Here is a 15,767-nt window from a genome sequence, read left to right as displayed (position 1 = left end):
CATATTGTGATCAATATTAAAACATTTACACCTCTCTTCTTCAATCTATTACTGTACTGTCATATTGTGATCAATATTAAAACATTTACACCTCTCTTCCATCTATTACTGTACTGTCATATTGTGATCAATATTAAAACATTTACACCTCTCTTCCATCTATTACTGTACTGTCATATTGTGATCAATATTAAAACATTTACACCTCTCTTCTTCCATCTATTACTGTACTGTCATATTCTGATCAATATTAAAACATTTACACCTCTCTTCTTCCATCTATTACTGTACTGTCATATTCTGATCAATATTAAAACATTTACACCTCTCTTCTTCCATCTGGTTGATTAACTTTATTAGTCACATCTGGCACATGTATATTTCATTCAGTGGAATTGAGTTTAAACAAAAACAAGATTGTTGTGTCAAGAATTTGACAAATTAACATTCTACAGACAACAATATTTACAAACACCAAGAAGTCCAATAACAACAAGATCAGTGATTTCTAAATGAAAACAGTTTTTACAACACAGTGTGGTGATTCATTCTATTAATGACTGACTCTAGTTGACAATGTCTGTCAACTTCAATGGTGTTTATTCATGAATATTTACAATCATATGTTTACACACTAGAGAGATATTCTACATTGTTGCTCCAGTGTGTCTTACTGAACATGACCAGAATTAAGAGTGAAACATCATGTTGTGTTTGACACAGGGAACACCTGACACAGGGACACTGAGGAGTCATACCAAACCCTAAACCCTGGATAGAGGGGCTCAGTGAATGAGGTGTGGAATGTGTACAGGTGGGTCAGTGTGTCAGAGGAGACTCTGTAAAAGGACAGAGTGCCGGCTGGCCAGTTCAGATACACTCCTACTCTGTGGGAGCTGGAGGAGGGGATGGCTATTGTAGTGAGATTATCATTGTGCCTTGCATGGTAACTGTTGTCAGAGCATTGTAGACTCCAAGACCTGTCATTGAATCCAATGACACAGTCATTACCCTCTCCTCTCCTGCTGATTCCTTTATATGTCACTCCTATAACAGCCCCTTTTCCACTCCACTCCACTCCCAGTAACAGCACCCAGTCAGACCCTCTCTACACAGCACCTGTTCCCTGTCCTCAAATCTATCTGTGTGATCAGGATACGGCTGCTCCTCTCTCCTCCATGTCACCTTTCTGTTCTCCTCAGACAGAGAGAGGAGTCTGTTTACTGTGTTTGGGTCCATTGTGAGATCACAGGCATCTGATGGATGACACCAGACACAATATTAGAAATCCTCATCATTCACATTAGAACTCACTTTTCACTAATTAATTTAATGTAGATGTTTCTATGTATCTACAGGATAAAGTAAGGTAACTTGACACACACATATGCATGCATGAACACACACACACACATTTCTTATGTAACACGAACACGCCATACACATTGTCAAAGCAACTCTTTCTAAACTTTGGTGTCTCTGATTTCTGCTTCTGTTGAACTACAGCTTATATTTAATATGACCATGTAAGTAATGATGGTGGTCTTTAACTTTGAATGAATTTGAACTAAGACTTATTCTTAGTCATATTCTTCACACAAGTCAACACTCACATTTTCTAAGCCCAGGTTTCATTGTGTACTCTCCACCATGTTCCACACTGTAGTGGTAAGCAGAAGAACAGTCATTGAGTGATACACGTGAACTCACACACACGCACACACACACACACACACACGTACACACGCAAAACACACAGACACACACAGACACACACACAGTCAGCATATAACAATGTCCAAGGGGTGGTAAGAATGTTTGTCTTAACTAGCCTAATAACTCAAACATGTCTGATATGAACATTGATGAAAACCCTCTACATACCAGAGTTTCTCCAGTCTGCAGTGTGGATCCTCCAGTCCAGCAGAGAGCAGTCTGACTCCTGAGTCTCCTGGGTGATTGTAGCTCAGGTCCAGCTCTCAGGTGTGAGGGGTTTGACCTCAGAGCTGAGACCAGAGAAGTACAGCTTTCCTCTGTGACGAGACAGCGTGACAGCCTGAAAAGAGTCAAATCATATTAAAATCACAGTGCTTTTCTTTGGTGTTGAAAATAGAGTGGCGGTATATTTGAACAACATGTTCAGATATATCAGTGTCCTGAAACCTGCCTTCAGAAAGTGTTCACCCCTTTGACTTTGTTGTGTCCACAAAGTGGGATTAAAATGGATTTAATTGTCATTTTTTGGCAACGATCTATCATTATTCACGATTCACATAATCATGGTAGCATCTAAATTGAAAGTAGAATTGTTTAGAAACATATTATTTTCTTATTTACAATAAAATATAAAAGAACACAATTAATTATACAGTGCATTGGGAAAGTATTCAGACCCCTTCCCTTTTTCACATTTTGTTATGTTACAGCCTTATTCCAAAATTGATTAAATACAAGAAAAGCATTGTGATTTTAATATGATTTGACTCTTTTCAGGCTGTCACGCTGTCTCGTCACAGAGGAAAGCTGTATGTTCCGAAGGGTTCAAGGGTTCTGGGCTCTGGCATGGGCCCCTCAAGGTCATTCAGAGACTTGTTCCAAAGCCACTCCTGCGTTGTCTTGGCTGTGTGATTACAGTCTTTGCCCTGTTGGAAGGTGACCTTCACACAAGGCTGAGGTCCTGAGGTTTTCATCAAGGATCTTTCTGTACTTTGTTCTGTTCATCTTTCCCTCGATCCTGACTAGACTCCCAGTCCCTGCCGCAGAAAAACAACCCCACAGCTTGATATTGCCACCACCATGCTTTATCATAGGGATGGTATCAGGTTTCCTCCAGATGTAACACTTGGCATTCAGGCCAAAGAGTTCAATCTTGGTTTCATCAGGCCAGATAATCTTAATTGTCATGGTCTGAGAGTTTTTAGGTGCCTTTTGGCAAATTTCAAGCAGGATTTCATGAGCCTTTTACTGAGGAGTGGCTTCCCTCTGGCCACTACCATAAAGGCATGATTGGTGGAGTGCTGCAGAGATGGTTGTCCTTCTGGACGTTTCTCCCATCTCCACAGAGGAACCCTAGAGCTCTGTAAGACTGACCATCGGATTCTTGGTCCCCTCCCTGACCAAGGCCCTTCTCCTCCGATCAATTTGGCCGGGCGGCCAGCATGAGGGAGAGCCTTGCTGGTTCCAAACTTCTTCAATTTAAAAATTATGAAGGCCACTGTGTTTTAGGGACCTTCAATGTTGCAGAAATTGTTTGGTAGCCTTCCCCAGATCTGTGCCTCAACACAATCCTGTCTCAAAACTCTACGGACAATGCACTGTCAATTGTGGGACCTTATATAGAAAGGTGTGTGCCTTTCCAAATCATGTCCAATCAATTGAATTTACCACAGGTGGACTCCAATCAAGTTTTAGAAACATCTCAAGGATGATTAATGGAAACAGGATACATTTTAGATCAATTTCGAGTCTCATAGCAAATGGTCTGAATAGTGATGTGAGGTATTTCTGTTTTTATTTTTACTACTTTTGCAAAAATTTCTAAAAACCTGTTTCCGCTTTGTCATTATTGGGTATTGTACATAGATTGATGATCATTTTTAATAAGTCTGTCACGTGACAAAATGTTGAAAAGGTCAAGGGGTCTGAATACTTTCCCAATACACTGTACATACATTATTAATTAACTGACCTCAGAGTATCCAATTTACAGTGGGGATTCCCCAGTCCAGCAGAGAGCATCTTCACTCCTGAATCCTTCAGGTCATTGTTACTCAGATCCAACTCTCTCAGATGTGGGGTTTGACTTCAGAGCTGAGACCAGAGAAGCACAGCCTTCCTCAGTGACTCCATAGCCTGACAGCCTGACAAAGAGGTCATCATGATTTTACAAACACACTGTTCATTTAACACCAAATCAAACAGAAAATTCAACAAGGTTGTAGAGTCACAAGCTTGATGTAAAATCAAAATCAAATCAAATACACATGGTCACATACACATGGTTAGCAGATGTTAATGCGAGTGTAGCGAAATGCTTGTGCTTCTAGTTCCGACAATGCAGTAATAACCAACGAGTAATCTAACTAACAATTTCACAACAACTACCTTATACACACCCGTGTAAAGGGAGGAAGAATATGTACATAAAGATATATGAATAAGTGATGGTACAGAACGACATAGGCAAGATGCCGTAGATGGTATCGAGTACAGTATATACATATGAGATGAGTAATGTAGGGTATGTAAACATTATATTAAATGGCATTGTTTAAAGAGTCTAGTGATACATTTTTTACATCAATTTTTCCATTATTAAAGTGGCTGGAGTTGAGTCAGTATGTTGGCAGCAGCCACTCAATGTTAGTGGTGGCTGTTTAACAGTCTGATGGCCTTGAGATAGAAGCTGTTTTTCAGTCTCTCGGTGCACCTGTACTGACCTCGCCTTCTGGATGATAGCGGGGTGAACAGGCAGTGGCTCGGGTGGTTGATGTCCTTGATGATCTTTATGGCCTTCCTGTAACATCGGGTGGTGTAGGTGTCCTGGAGGGCAGGTAGTTTGCCCCCGGTGATGCGTTGTGCAGACCTCACTACCCTTAGAAGAGCCTTACGGTTGTGGGCGGAGCAGTTCCGTACCAGGCGGTGATACAGCCCGACAGGATGCTCTCGATTGTGTATCTGTAGAAGTTTGTGAGTGCTTGTGGTGACAAGCTGAATTTCTTCAGCCTCCTGCACCTTCTTCACCACGCTGTCTGTGTGGGTGGACCAATTCAGTCCGTGATGTGTACGCCGAGGAACTTAAAACGTACTACCCTCTCCATTACTGTCCCGTCGATGTGGATATGGGGGTGCTCCCGCTGCTGTTTCCTGAAGTCCATGATCATCTCCTTTGTTTTGTTGACGTTGAGTGTGAAGTTATTTTCCTGACACCACACTCTGAGGGCCCTCACCTCCTCCCTGTAGGCCGTCTCGTCGTTGTTGGTAGTCAAGCCTACCACTGTCGTGTCGTCTGCAAACTTGATGATTGAGTTGGAGGTGTGCATGGCCACGCAGTCATGGGTGAACAGGGAGTGCAGGGGAGGGCTCAGAACGCACCCTTGTGGGGCCCTAGTGTTGAGGATCAGTGGGGTGGAGATGTTGTTACCTACCCTCACCACCTGGGGCGGCCCCGTCAGGAAGTCCAGTACCCAGTTGCACAGGGTGGGGTCGAGACCCAGGGTCTCAGGTTTGATGACGAGTTTGGAGGGTACTATGTTGACGTTAAATGCTGAGCTCGATGAACAGCATTCTCACATAGGTATTCCTCTTGTCCAGATGGGTTAGGGCAGTGTGCAGTGTGGTTGCGATTGTGTCGTCTGTGGACCTATTTGGGCGGTAAGGAAATTGGAGTGGGTCGAGGGTGTCAGGTAGGGGGGAGGTGATATGGTCCTTGACTAGTCTCTCAAAGCACTTCATGTTGACAGGAGTGAGTGCTATGGGCGGTAGTCGTTTAGCTCAGTTACCTTAGCTTTTTTGGGAACGGGAACAATGGTGGCCCTCTTGAAGCATGTGGGAACAGCAGACTGGGATAAGGATTGATTGAAATTGTCCGTAAACACCCCAGCCAGCTGGTCTGCGCATGTTCTGAGGACGTGGCTCGGGATGCCGTCTGGGCCTGCAGCCTTGCGAAGGTTAACACGTTTAAATGTTTTACTCACGTCGGCTGCAGTGAAGGAGAGTCCACAGGTTTTGGTAGCGGGCCATGTCAGTGGCACTGTATTGTCCTCAAAGCGAGCAAAGAAGTTGTTTAGTCTGTCTGGGAGCAAGACATCCTGGTCCGCGATGGGGCTGGTTTTCTTTTTGTAATCCGTGATTGACTGTAGACCCTGCCACATACCTCTTGTGTCTGAGCCGTTGAATTGCGACTCTACGTTGTCTCAATACTGAAGCTTAGCTTGTTTGATTGCCTTGCGGAGGGAATAGCTACACTGTTTGTATTCGGTCATGTTTCCGGTCACCTTGCCCTGGTTAAAAGCAGTGGTTCGCGCTTTCAGTTTTGCACGAATGCTGCCTTCAATCCACAGTTTCTGGTTTGGGAATGTTTTAATAGTTGCTGTGGGTACAACATTGCCAATGCACTTGCTAATGAACTCGCTCACCGAATCAACGTATTTGTCAATGTTGTTGTTTGACTCAATGCGGAACATATCCCAATCCACGTGATCGAAGCAATCTTGAAGCCCGGAATCAGATTGGTCGGACCACCGTTGAACAGACCTGAGCACGGGAGCTTCCTGTTTTAATTTCTGTCCATAGGCAGGGAGCAACAAAATGGAGTCGTGGTCAGCTTTTCCGAAAGGAGGGTGGGGGAGGGCCTTATATGCGTTGCGGAAGTTCGAATAACAATGATCAAGGGTTTTACCAGTCCTGGTAGCACAATCGATATGCTGATAGAATTTAGGAGTCTTGTTTTCAGATTAGCCTTGTTAAAATCCCCAGCTACAATGAATGCAGCCTCAGGATATGTGGTTTCCAGTTTACACAGAGTCAAATAAAGTTTGTTCAGGGCCATTGATGTGTCTGCTTGGGGGGCTGTGATTATAATCGGAGAGAATTCTCTTGGTTGATAATGTGGTCGACATTTGATTGTGAGGAATTCTAAGTCAGGTGAACAGAAGGACTTGAGTTCCTGTATGTTGTTATGATCACACCACGTCTCGTTAATCATAAGGCATACACCCCCGTCCTTCTTCTTACCAGAAAGATGCTTGTTTCTGTCAGCGCGATGCGTGAAGAAACCAGCTGGCTGTACCGACTCCGATAGCGTGTCTCGAGTGAGCCATGTTTCCGTGAAGCAAAGAAAGTTACAGTCTCTGATGTCCCTCTGGAATGCTACCCTTGCTCGGATTTCTTCTACCTTGTTGTCAAGAGACTGGACATTGGCGAGTAGTATGCTAGGGAGTGGTGCGCGATGTGCCTGTCTCCGGAGCCTGACCAGAAGACCGCTTCGTCTGCCCCTTTTACGGCGTCGTTGTATTGGGTCGCCGGCTGGGATCCGATCCATTGTCCCGGGTGGTGGGCAAAACACAGGATCCACTTCGGGAAAGTCGTATTCCTGGTCGTAATGATGGTGAGTTGACGTTGCTCTTATATCCAGTAGTTCCTCCCGACTCTATGTAATAAAACCTAAGATTTCCTGGGGTAACAATGTAAGAAATAACACGTAAAGAAACAAAATACTGCATAGATTCCTAGGAACGTGAAGCGAGGCGGCCATCTCTGTCGGCGCCGGATGACTGCAGGGAAAGAGTATGGGACCAAATACTAAACTTTTGACTAAATGAATTTGTCCAAATAATTACAACTTCTCCAAATGGGAGGACTAGATATATAAAGTGATTCATTTCTAATCGGTAAAACAGATGTATAAATACCCTCAAATAAAAACGGACATTATGTACTGTCGCCTAATATGAAACATATCAAATCCAAAATGCTGGAGCAGAGCAACACATTTAAAACTGTGAGCTTCACTGTCCAAACACATACTGTATGGTGTGGACTGTGTGTGCCTGTTGAGGATCTGGTGAACAGTTATCACTTGTTGACTAGGAATAGGAATACTGACCTCAGAGTCTCCAGTTTACAGTGGGATTTCCCAGCCCAGCAGAAAGCATCTTCACTCCTGAATCCTTCAGGTCATTGTTACTCAGATCCAGCTCGCTCAGGTGTGAGGAGTTTGACTTCAGATCTGAGACCAGAGAAGCACAGCCTGCTTCTGTGACTAGACAGCCTGACAGCCTGCAAGGAGTAAAACTTTTTTTTTAAATCACACTGCTATTCTTTGGTGGTGAAAAGACTTTTAGATATATCAGTGTCCTTAAACCTGATACAGTGCATTCAGAAATGATTCACCCCTATGACTTTTTCCACATTTTGTTGTGTTACAAAGTGGGATAAAAATAAAAAACATTTTTTGTCAATGATCTACACGAAACACACTAATGTCAAAGTGGATGTAGAATTCTAACTTTTGCCTCCCAAAAATAATAAAACCTGACAAAATTGGGACAGTGACACATGTGTTGTTGTTTTGGCTCTGTACTCCAGCACTTTGGATTTGAAATGATACAATGACTGTGATGCTGACGTGCAGACTATCTTTCATTTGAGGCTTTTTTCATCCATATAGGTTGATCTGTTTAGAAAATGACATATTCCTAGCATGCAACTATTACATGAAGCTTGTGACTCTACAAACTGGTTGGATGCATTAGCTGTTTGTTTTGGTTGTTTCAGATTATTTTGTGCCCAGTATAAATGAATGGTGAATAATGTATTGTGTTATTTTGGAGTCATTTTTATTATAAATAAGAATAGAATATGTTTCTAAACACTTCTACATTATTGTGGATGCTACCATGATTATGGATAGTCCTGAATTAATTGTGAATAATGATGAATGAGAAAGTTAGAAACACAAATATCATACCCCCAAGACAGCTAACCTCTCAACATTACAATAAAGGGGGAGGTTAGCATTTTTTGGGTGTATGATATTTGTGCATCTGTCATTTTCTCACTCATAATTATTCACGATTCCCTGAGGAAGGCTACAATCATGGTAGCATCTATATTACATATGGAAATGTTGAGAAACACATTATATTCTTATTTATAATAAAAGGGACTTAAAAATAACACAATACATTATACATACAGTACATTATTTACTGACCTCAGAGTCTCCAGTTTACAGTGGGGATTCCCCAGTCCAACAGAGAGCAGCTTCACTCCTGAATCCTTCAGGTCATTGTTACTCAGATCCAGCTCTCTCAGGTATGAGGAGTTTGACTTCAGAACTTCAGAAGCCAGAGAAGCACAACTTTTCTCTGTGACTCCACAGCCTGACAGCCTGACAGAGAGAACATCATGATTTCACAAACACACTGTTCATTTAAGTAGTGTAGAAGGACAATGGCATTAGGTTTAGTCTCTTAAAAAACATATAGATTCATCTTCAGTCTCCTAGAATGTTATGTGCACAATGTTATACTAATGTGAACATCAATGCATTGATTCAGTTTATCAATAATACATATTTTTCTCTGAAGTAAATATTTATTCCTAAATGTAATTTGATGTACTCACAGAGCAGCTCTGGATGCTTTGACCACTGGGAGCAGCCTCAGAAGACCTTCCTCTGATCTGGAGTATTTCTTCAGGTCAAACACATCCAGCTCCTTTTCTGAAGTCAGCAACACAAAGACCAGAGCTGACCACTGTGCAGGTGACAGTTTGCCTCTAGAGTGACTTCCTGAGCTCAGATATCTTTGGATTTCATCCACTAGAGAATGGTCATTCAGTTCATTCAGACAGTGGAACAGATTGATGCACCTCTCTGGAGAGGGATTCTCCCTGATCTTCTCCTTGATGTACTTGACTGTTTCTTCATGGCTCTGTGAGCTGCTTCTTGTCTTTGTCAGTAGACCTCGTAAGTGCTTCTGATTGACTCCAGTGAGAGGCCCAGAAGGAAGCGGAGGAAAAGGTCCAGGTTTCCCGTCTCACTTTGTAAGGCTTTATCCACAACACTCTTGTAGAAAGTAACTTCACGCCTGTCTCTGAACAGAGCAAGAAAGTTGCTGGATGTTGATTGTGGTTTGGCCATTAGATTCTCGTTGTTGTTGATGAATGAGAGGAATACATATAGAGCAGCCAGAAACTCTTGAATGCTCAGATGCACAAAGCAGTACACCTTGTCCTGGTACAGCCCACATTCCTCTTTAAAGAGCTGTGTGCACAATCCTGAGTACACTGAGGCTTCATTGACATCAATGCCAGCCTCCTTCAGGTCTTCTTCATAGAAAATCAGATTGCCCTTCACAAGCTGTTGAAAAGCTAGTTTTCCCAGTGACAGAATGCTCTCTTGATTCCAGTGTGGACCTGTCTCTTCTTTCCCAAGATACTTTTCATTCTTCTGTTTGGTATGAAACACCACAAGGTGTGTGTACATCTCAGTCAGAGTCTTGGGCATCTCTTCTCTCTTATGCTTCAGCATGTGTTCAAGGACTATTGCAGAAATCCAACAGAAGACTGGAATGTGGCACATGATGTGGAGGCTCCTTGATGTCTTTATGTGTGAGATGATACTGCTGGCCAGGTCCTCATCATCACTGAATCTCTTCCGGAAGTACTCCTCCTTCTGTGGGTCATTGAACCCGTACCTCTGTCACCTGGTCAACACACCCTGAAGGGATCTGATTGGCTGCTGAAGGTCGGGTAGTTATCCAGAGGAGAGCAGCGGGAAGCAGATTTCCCTTGATGAGATTTGTCAGCAGAACATCCACTGAGGTTGACTCTGTGACGTCACAACAGATCTTGTTTTTCTGGAAGTCTAGGGGCAGTCGACACTCATCCAGACCATCAAAGATGAACAGAACTTTGTACCTGTCATAGTTGGAGATTCTTGATTCTTTAGTTTCCGTTGAGAAGTGATTGAGAAGTTCAATCAAATTGTGTTTTTCCTCTTTCATCAAATTCAACTCCCGAAAAGGGAATGAAAAAACAAATTGGACATCCTGATTTGCTTTTCCTTCAGCCCAGTCCAGAATGAACTTCTGCACAGAGACTGTTTTTCCAATGCCAGCGACTCCCTTTGTCAGCACAGTTCTGATATGTTTGTCTTGTCCAGTTAAGGGTTTGAAGATGTCATTACATTTGATTGCAGTCTCTGGTCTTGCTTGTTTCCTGGTTGTTGTCTCAATCTGTCTCAGCTCATGTTCATTATTGACCTCTCCTGTTCCACCCTCTGTGATGTAGAGCTCTGTGTAGATCTTATTGAGAAGTGTTGGGTTTCCTTGTTTAGCGATCCCCTCAAATACACATTGAAACTTCTTCTTTAGATTAAGTTTGAGTTCACGTTGGCAAATCACAGCAAGATCATCTGAATCTAGAAATAACACAGAGGATATTAATAATACGTCTGTTTTATTGCCTACAGTATTGTAGGAATGTGTTATAAAGTTGTACATTATAATATTTTCTTCTCTTAACTGACTGTATAAATGTTTAAGTGTTTTCATAATCATTGCACACTGGAGTGACAGAGTATATTTGTATTATTGATATTATCATTAATGTTGTGTCTCTGTCTATCTCTCATCTCTCCTCTTTCTGACTAAATGAATCAACACAACACATCCCTCCTGTTATTTGATTAGGTCACTGGGTGTTAAGGCTTCTACAATATCATTGAGTTACACAGCTACTTTATCTGTACTTTAGCTACAGCTTTTAAATGTTTGTTACAAAACAGCATTCAACATGAGGCAGACAGATTTTACTTTTCTCCAGTGTGTCAGAAATGTCCCTCTCTATGGCACTGCTCTCCTGCTTCTCATCTTCAGCATTCACCACTTCCTCATCCTCCCTGTGACTTTCAAAGTCTTCTGGGAGTTCTGGACTAAGAATCACACATACAGGGAATGTTGTGTTTGTTAAATATTTTTTTAAGGCTATGAAAATTGAAAAAAGGATTAGCCTATGGATTATGAACACCACAAAAATAAATGGGAAAATGGGAGAGCAGAAATGACTAGAGACAGTGTTGTTTAACTCACTGACCCATGAGTTTTTCTTACCTTTGTTCAGTAGAAAAGTCTCCCTCTCTAAACTTTATAGGTTCAAGCATAGAACAGCCACTCTTCATGGACACACAGCTGGGTACAGGGGAGGCTGGTCTCTCCTGCTTGATTGGACTTCAACACAAACATTAGGAATCTCATTCTAAGCTCAGATGGGGAAACATGAGAAACGTTTCCTTCCAAAATGATATATATCCATTTTTGGGAAATGCTAGTACATTTGATCTTATTATTTAAATAAATTATGAAAGCAATTGGTGTGTTTGTTTCACTATGTCATCGTGGCATTGTGTTGTTCAATGAAAATAAAATATATTTTATATATTATACATCTGCCTCACTCTCATAGAAATATGTAATAAATAGTTATTTGTTACATTTGACTGTGTTAAACCCAGAAGTACTACAGTACTTCTTTGTGACAATAATATATATATATATATATATATATATATACATACAGGGGTGCAAAAAAGTATTTAGTCAGCCACCAATTGTGCAAGTTCTCCCACTTAAAAAGATGAGAGAGGCCTGTAATTTTCATCATAGGTACACTTCAACTATGACAGACAAAATTAGAAAAAAAATCCAGAAAATCACATTGTAGATTTTTTTATGAATTTCCTTTAGGCAAGTTCTAGACTACTTTACATATACAGCTGCAGACTGGCCTAGTGAGTTTCTTCTTCTTGTGTAGAGATTGAGTAATTATCATACTTAATCATATATTCTATACAACATTTAGATGTAAACTTGACACACTTTCAAAGATACAGTTACTTTGTTATACTGTCCTTAACTTGTTATGGCTGCAATCCTAATATCGGGATAAGTGTCATCGACAACTGCTGAATAGCATAGCATTTATGCATTTATTTATGAAATAACAAGTGCAAAAGCAATCAAATGCATTGTTTACCTTTGATGATCTTCAGATGTTTTCACTCGCGAGACTCCCTGTTACACAACAAATGTTCCGTTTGTTCCATAAAGATGATTTTATATCCAAAATACCTCCGTTTGTTTGTCGCGTTATGTTCAGAAATCCACAGGAAAGAGCGGTCACGACAACGCAGACGAAAATTCCAAATAGCTTCCATAATGTCCACAGAAACATGTAAAATGTTTTTTATAATCATTCCTCAGGTTGTTTTTAAAATATATAATCGATAATATATCAACCGCAAATGTCTTTCACAGTAGGAAAGGGGAAAACAATGGCTGTCCAAATTCTGCTGCGCGAGCAAAACTCATGTGACCACTTGACGCGATGTTATCGTTCTGGCTCATTTTTTCTAAATAAAAGCCTGAAACTATGTCTGAATACTGTTGACACCTTGAGGAAGCAATAGGAGAAATCCAGCAAAGGGAGGCTATGGAACATGGAGTTTTCAAAATAGAAGTCACTTCCTGTTTTGATTTTCCTCAGGTTTTCGCCTGCAAAATCAGTTCTGTTATACTCACAGACAATATTTTGACAGTTTTGGAAACTTTAGAGTGTTTTCTATCCAATACTAATAATACTATGCATATATTAGCAACTGAGACTGAGGAGCTGGCCGTTTACAATGGGCACATTTTCATCCAAGCTACTCAATACTGCCATAAAAAGTTAATGGCATCACAAAATAATAAACAATTGTGACAGGATTATTCTTTAGACCCCCCGGACCATTCTTAACATTCCTATTTTATGAATATTGTTCTAAAGTTCATTCTCTTGGAGAAAAAGGTTTTGGCGGAAAAAGTCTCTGGAACAGAGATATTTCAGTCTTCCCATACTAGAGAGCCAGAGGGAGAGTTTCTGCAAACTATTTATGACCGGCCCAACTCCCCCCCTCTTTTCTCCTGTGGGAGAGAGAGAGTGGGGGGTCTGGCTATCTGTCAGCCACTTTTCCAAGCTGATCTGGTACCTTTGACCTCACCAAGGTGAGAGAGTCATGACACAGTCTACTCAAATATTTCTACAATATATGTATCTATCTACAAGCAATACTTTGATAATTGGTCATTACTAATAGTGATACATTATTTTATGAATATATATGGCAGGTTTCAGGACAAAGATATATCTGAATATGTTGAAAAAATATACTGCCACTATTTTCACCACCAAAGAATAGCAGTGTGGTTTTAAAATAATTTGACCCTTTGCATAATGTCATGCTGTCAAGTCACAGAGGAAGGCTGTGCTTCTCTGGTCTCAGCTCTGAGGTCAAACCCCTCACACCTAAGTGAGCTGGATCTGTGTAACAATGACCTGAAGGATTCAGGAGTGAAGCTGCTCTCTGCTGGACTGGGGAATCCCCACTGTAAACTGGAGACTCTGAGGTCAGTATTCCTGTAGTTGGTCAACAAATGATAACTGTTCACCAGATCCACATGTGTTTACCAGGCACACATAGTCCACGCCATATGTGTTTGGACAGTGAAGCTTACAGTTTTAAATTTGGCGTTATGCTCCACCATTTTGGATTTGAGATAGAATGTTTCATATTAGGTGACAGTACAGACTGTCCCCTTTTATTTGAAGGTATTTATACATATCTGTTTTACTGTTTAGAAATGAAAACACTTCATATATCTAGTGCTCTTATTTGAAGAAGTTGTAATTATTTGGACAAATGCACTTACAGTGGGGCAAAAAAGTATTTAGTCAGCCACGAATTATGCAAGTTCTGACTAAATACTTTTTTGCCCCACTGTATATTGTATTAAAGTAGTCATAAGTTTAGTATGTGGTCCCATATTCCTTACCCGCAGTGATTACATTAAGCTTGTTACTCTACAAACTTGTTGAATGTATTTGCAGTTTGTTTTGGTTGTGTTTTGGATAATGTTTTTCCTTATAGGTACTGAATGGTGAGTAATGTCCTGCGTCATTTTGCAGTCACTTGTATTGTAAGCAAGAATAGAAGATGTTTCTGAACACTTCTACATTCATGTGGATACTACCATGATTAGGAATAATCATGAATGAATTGTGAATGATGATGAATGAGAAAGTTACAGAGGCACAAAGATCATACCCCCTCTGTTATTGGTAATGGTGAGAGGTTAGCTGTCTTGTTGTAACCTATGTAACTTTCTCACTCATTATTATTCATGATTCATTCATCATTTTTCTTAATCATGGCATCATTAGGATTAATTAAGTAATGTTTAGAAACATGTTATCTACTCACTTAGACAGAAGATTAATCCTGTCATCATCCACTATTCAGTTTCTATTGGGAAAAACATAACCCAAAACAAGAACAAAACAAACTGCAAATGCAACCAATGAGTTTGGGACCAAAAACTTTGGACTACTGTTAATACACTATAAGTGACTTGGTCAGAATACTTCAAAGACTTCTTCAAATGGGGGGACTAGATACATAAAGTGCTTTCCTTGTGAAACAGATATGTATGAAAGTACCCTCAAATAAAATATGACATTATATACTGTCACCTCATATGAAACAGTTACAATGTTAGCTTCAATGTCAAAATAGATATGCTGGGGACTGTATACCCAATACAATACAAATCTGATACCTCACTGTCTGTCTTTTGACTGATTCTCCTTTGTATAATGGTCTGGTCAGTCTACTCCAATATTTCTGCTATATATGTTTCTATCTTCAAGCAATACTTTGATCACTTGTCATTTCTAATGATACATTAATTTAGAAAAAGATATGACACGTTTCAGGACATCTGAATATGTTAAAAAAATATACTGCCACTATTTTCACCACCAAAGAATAGCAGTGTGACATTCAAATTATTTTAATCTTTGCAGGCTGTCAGGCTGTCTAGTCACACAGGATGGCTGTGCTTCTCTGGTCTCAGCTCTGAGGTCAAACCCCTCACACCTGAGAGAGCTGGACCTGAGCTACAATCACCCAGGATACTCAGGAGTCAGACTGCTCTCTGCTGGACTGGATGATCCACACTGCAGACTGGAGAAACTCAAGTATGGAGAGGGTTAATGTCAATGTTCATATCAGACATGTTTGACTTATCAGGCTAGTTAAGACAAACATTCTTACCTCTGTGTGTGAGTTCATGTGTATCAATCAATGACTGTCTGTTCTTCTGCTTACCGCTACAGTGTGGAACATAGTGGAAAGTACACAATGAATCCTGGACTTAAAAAAT

The 15,767-nt window shown here is 40.8% G+C and overlaps 1 pseudogene; it reads right to left on the bottom strand.

Moving 5' to 3' along the window:
* Window positions 1-338: 338 nt before the first annotated feature.
* LOC135564883 (NLR family CARD domain-containing protein 3-like) lies at window positions 339-11,605 on the bottom strand (annotated as a pseudogene).
* Window positions 11,606-15,767: the final 4,162 nt, after the last annotated feature.

Source organism: Oncorhynchus nerka, linkage group LG26 (assembly GCF_034236695.1).
Source record: "Oncorhynchus nerka isolate Pitt River linkage group LG26, Oner_Uvic_2.0, whole genome shotgun sequence".
NCBI classification, from domain to species: domain Eukaryota; kingdom Metazoa; phylum Chordata; class Actinopteri; order Salmoniformes; family Salmonidae; genus Oncorhynchus; species Oncorhynchus nerka.
Note: the sequence above shows the minus strand (reverse complement) of the source record. Positions and strands in the feature narration are given on the sequence as shown.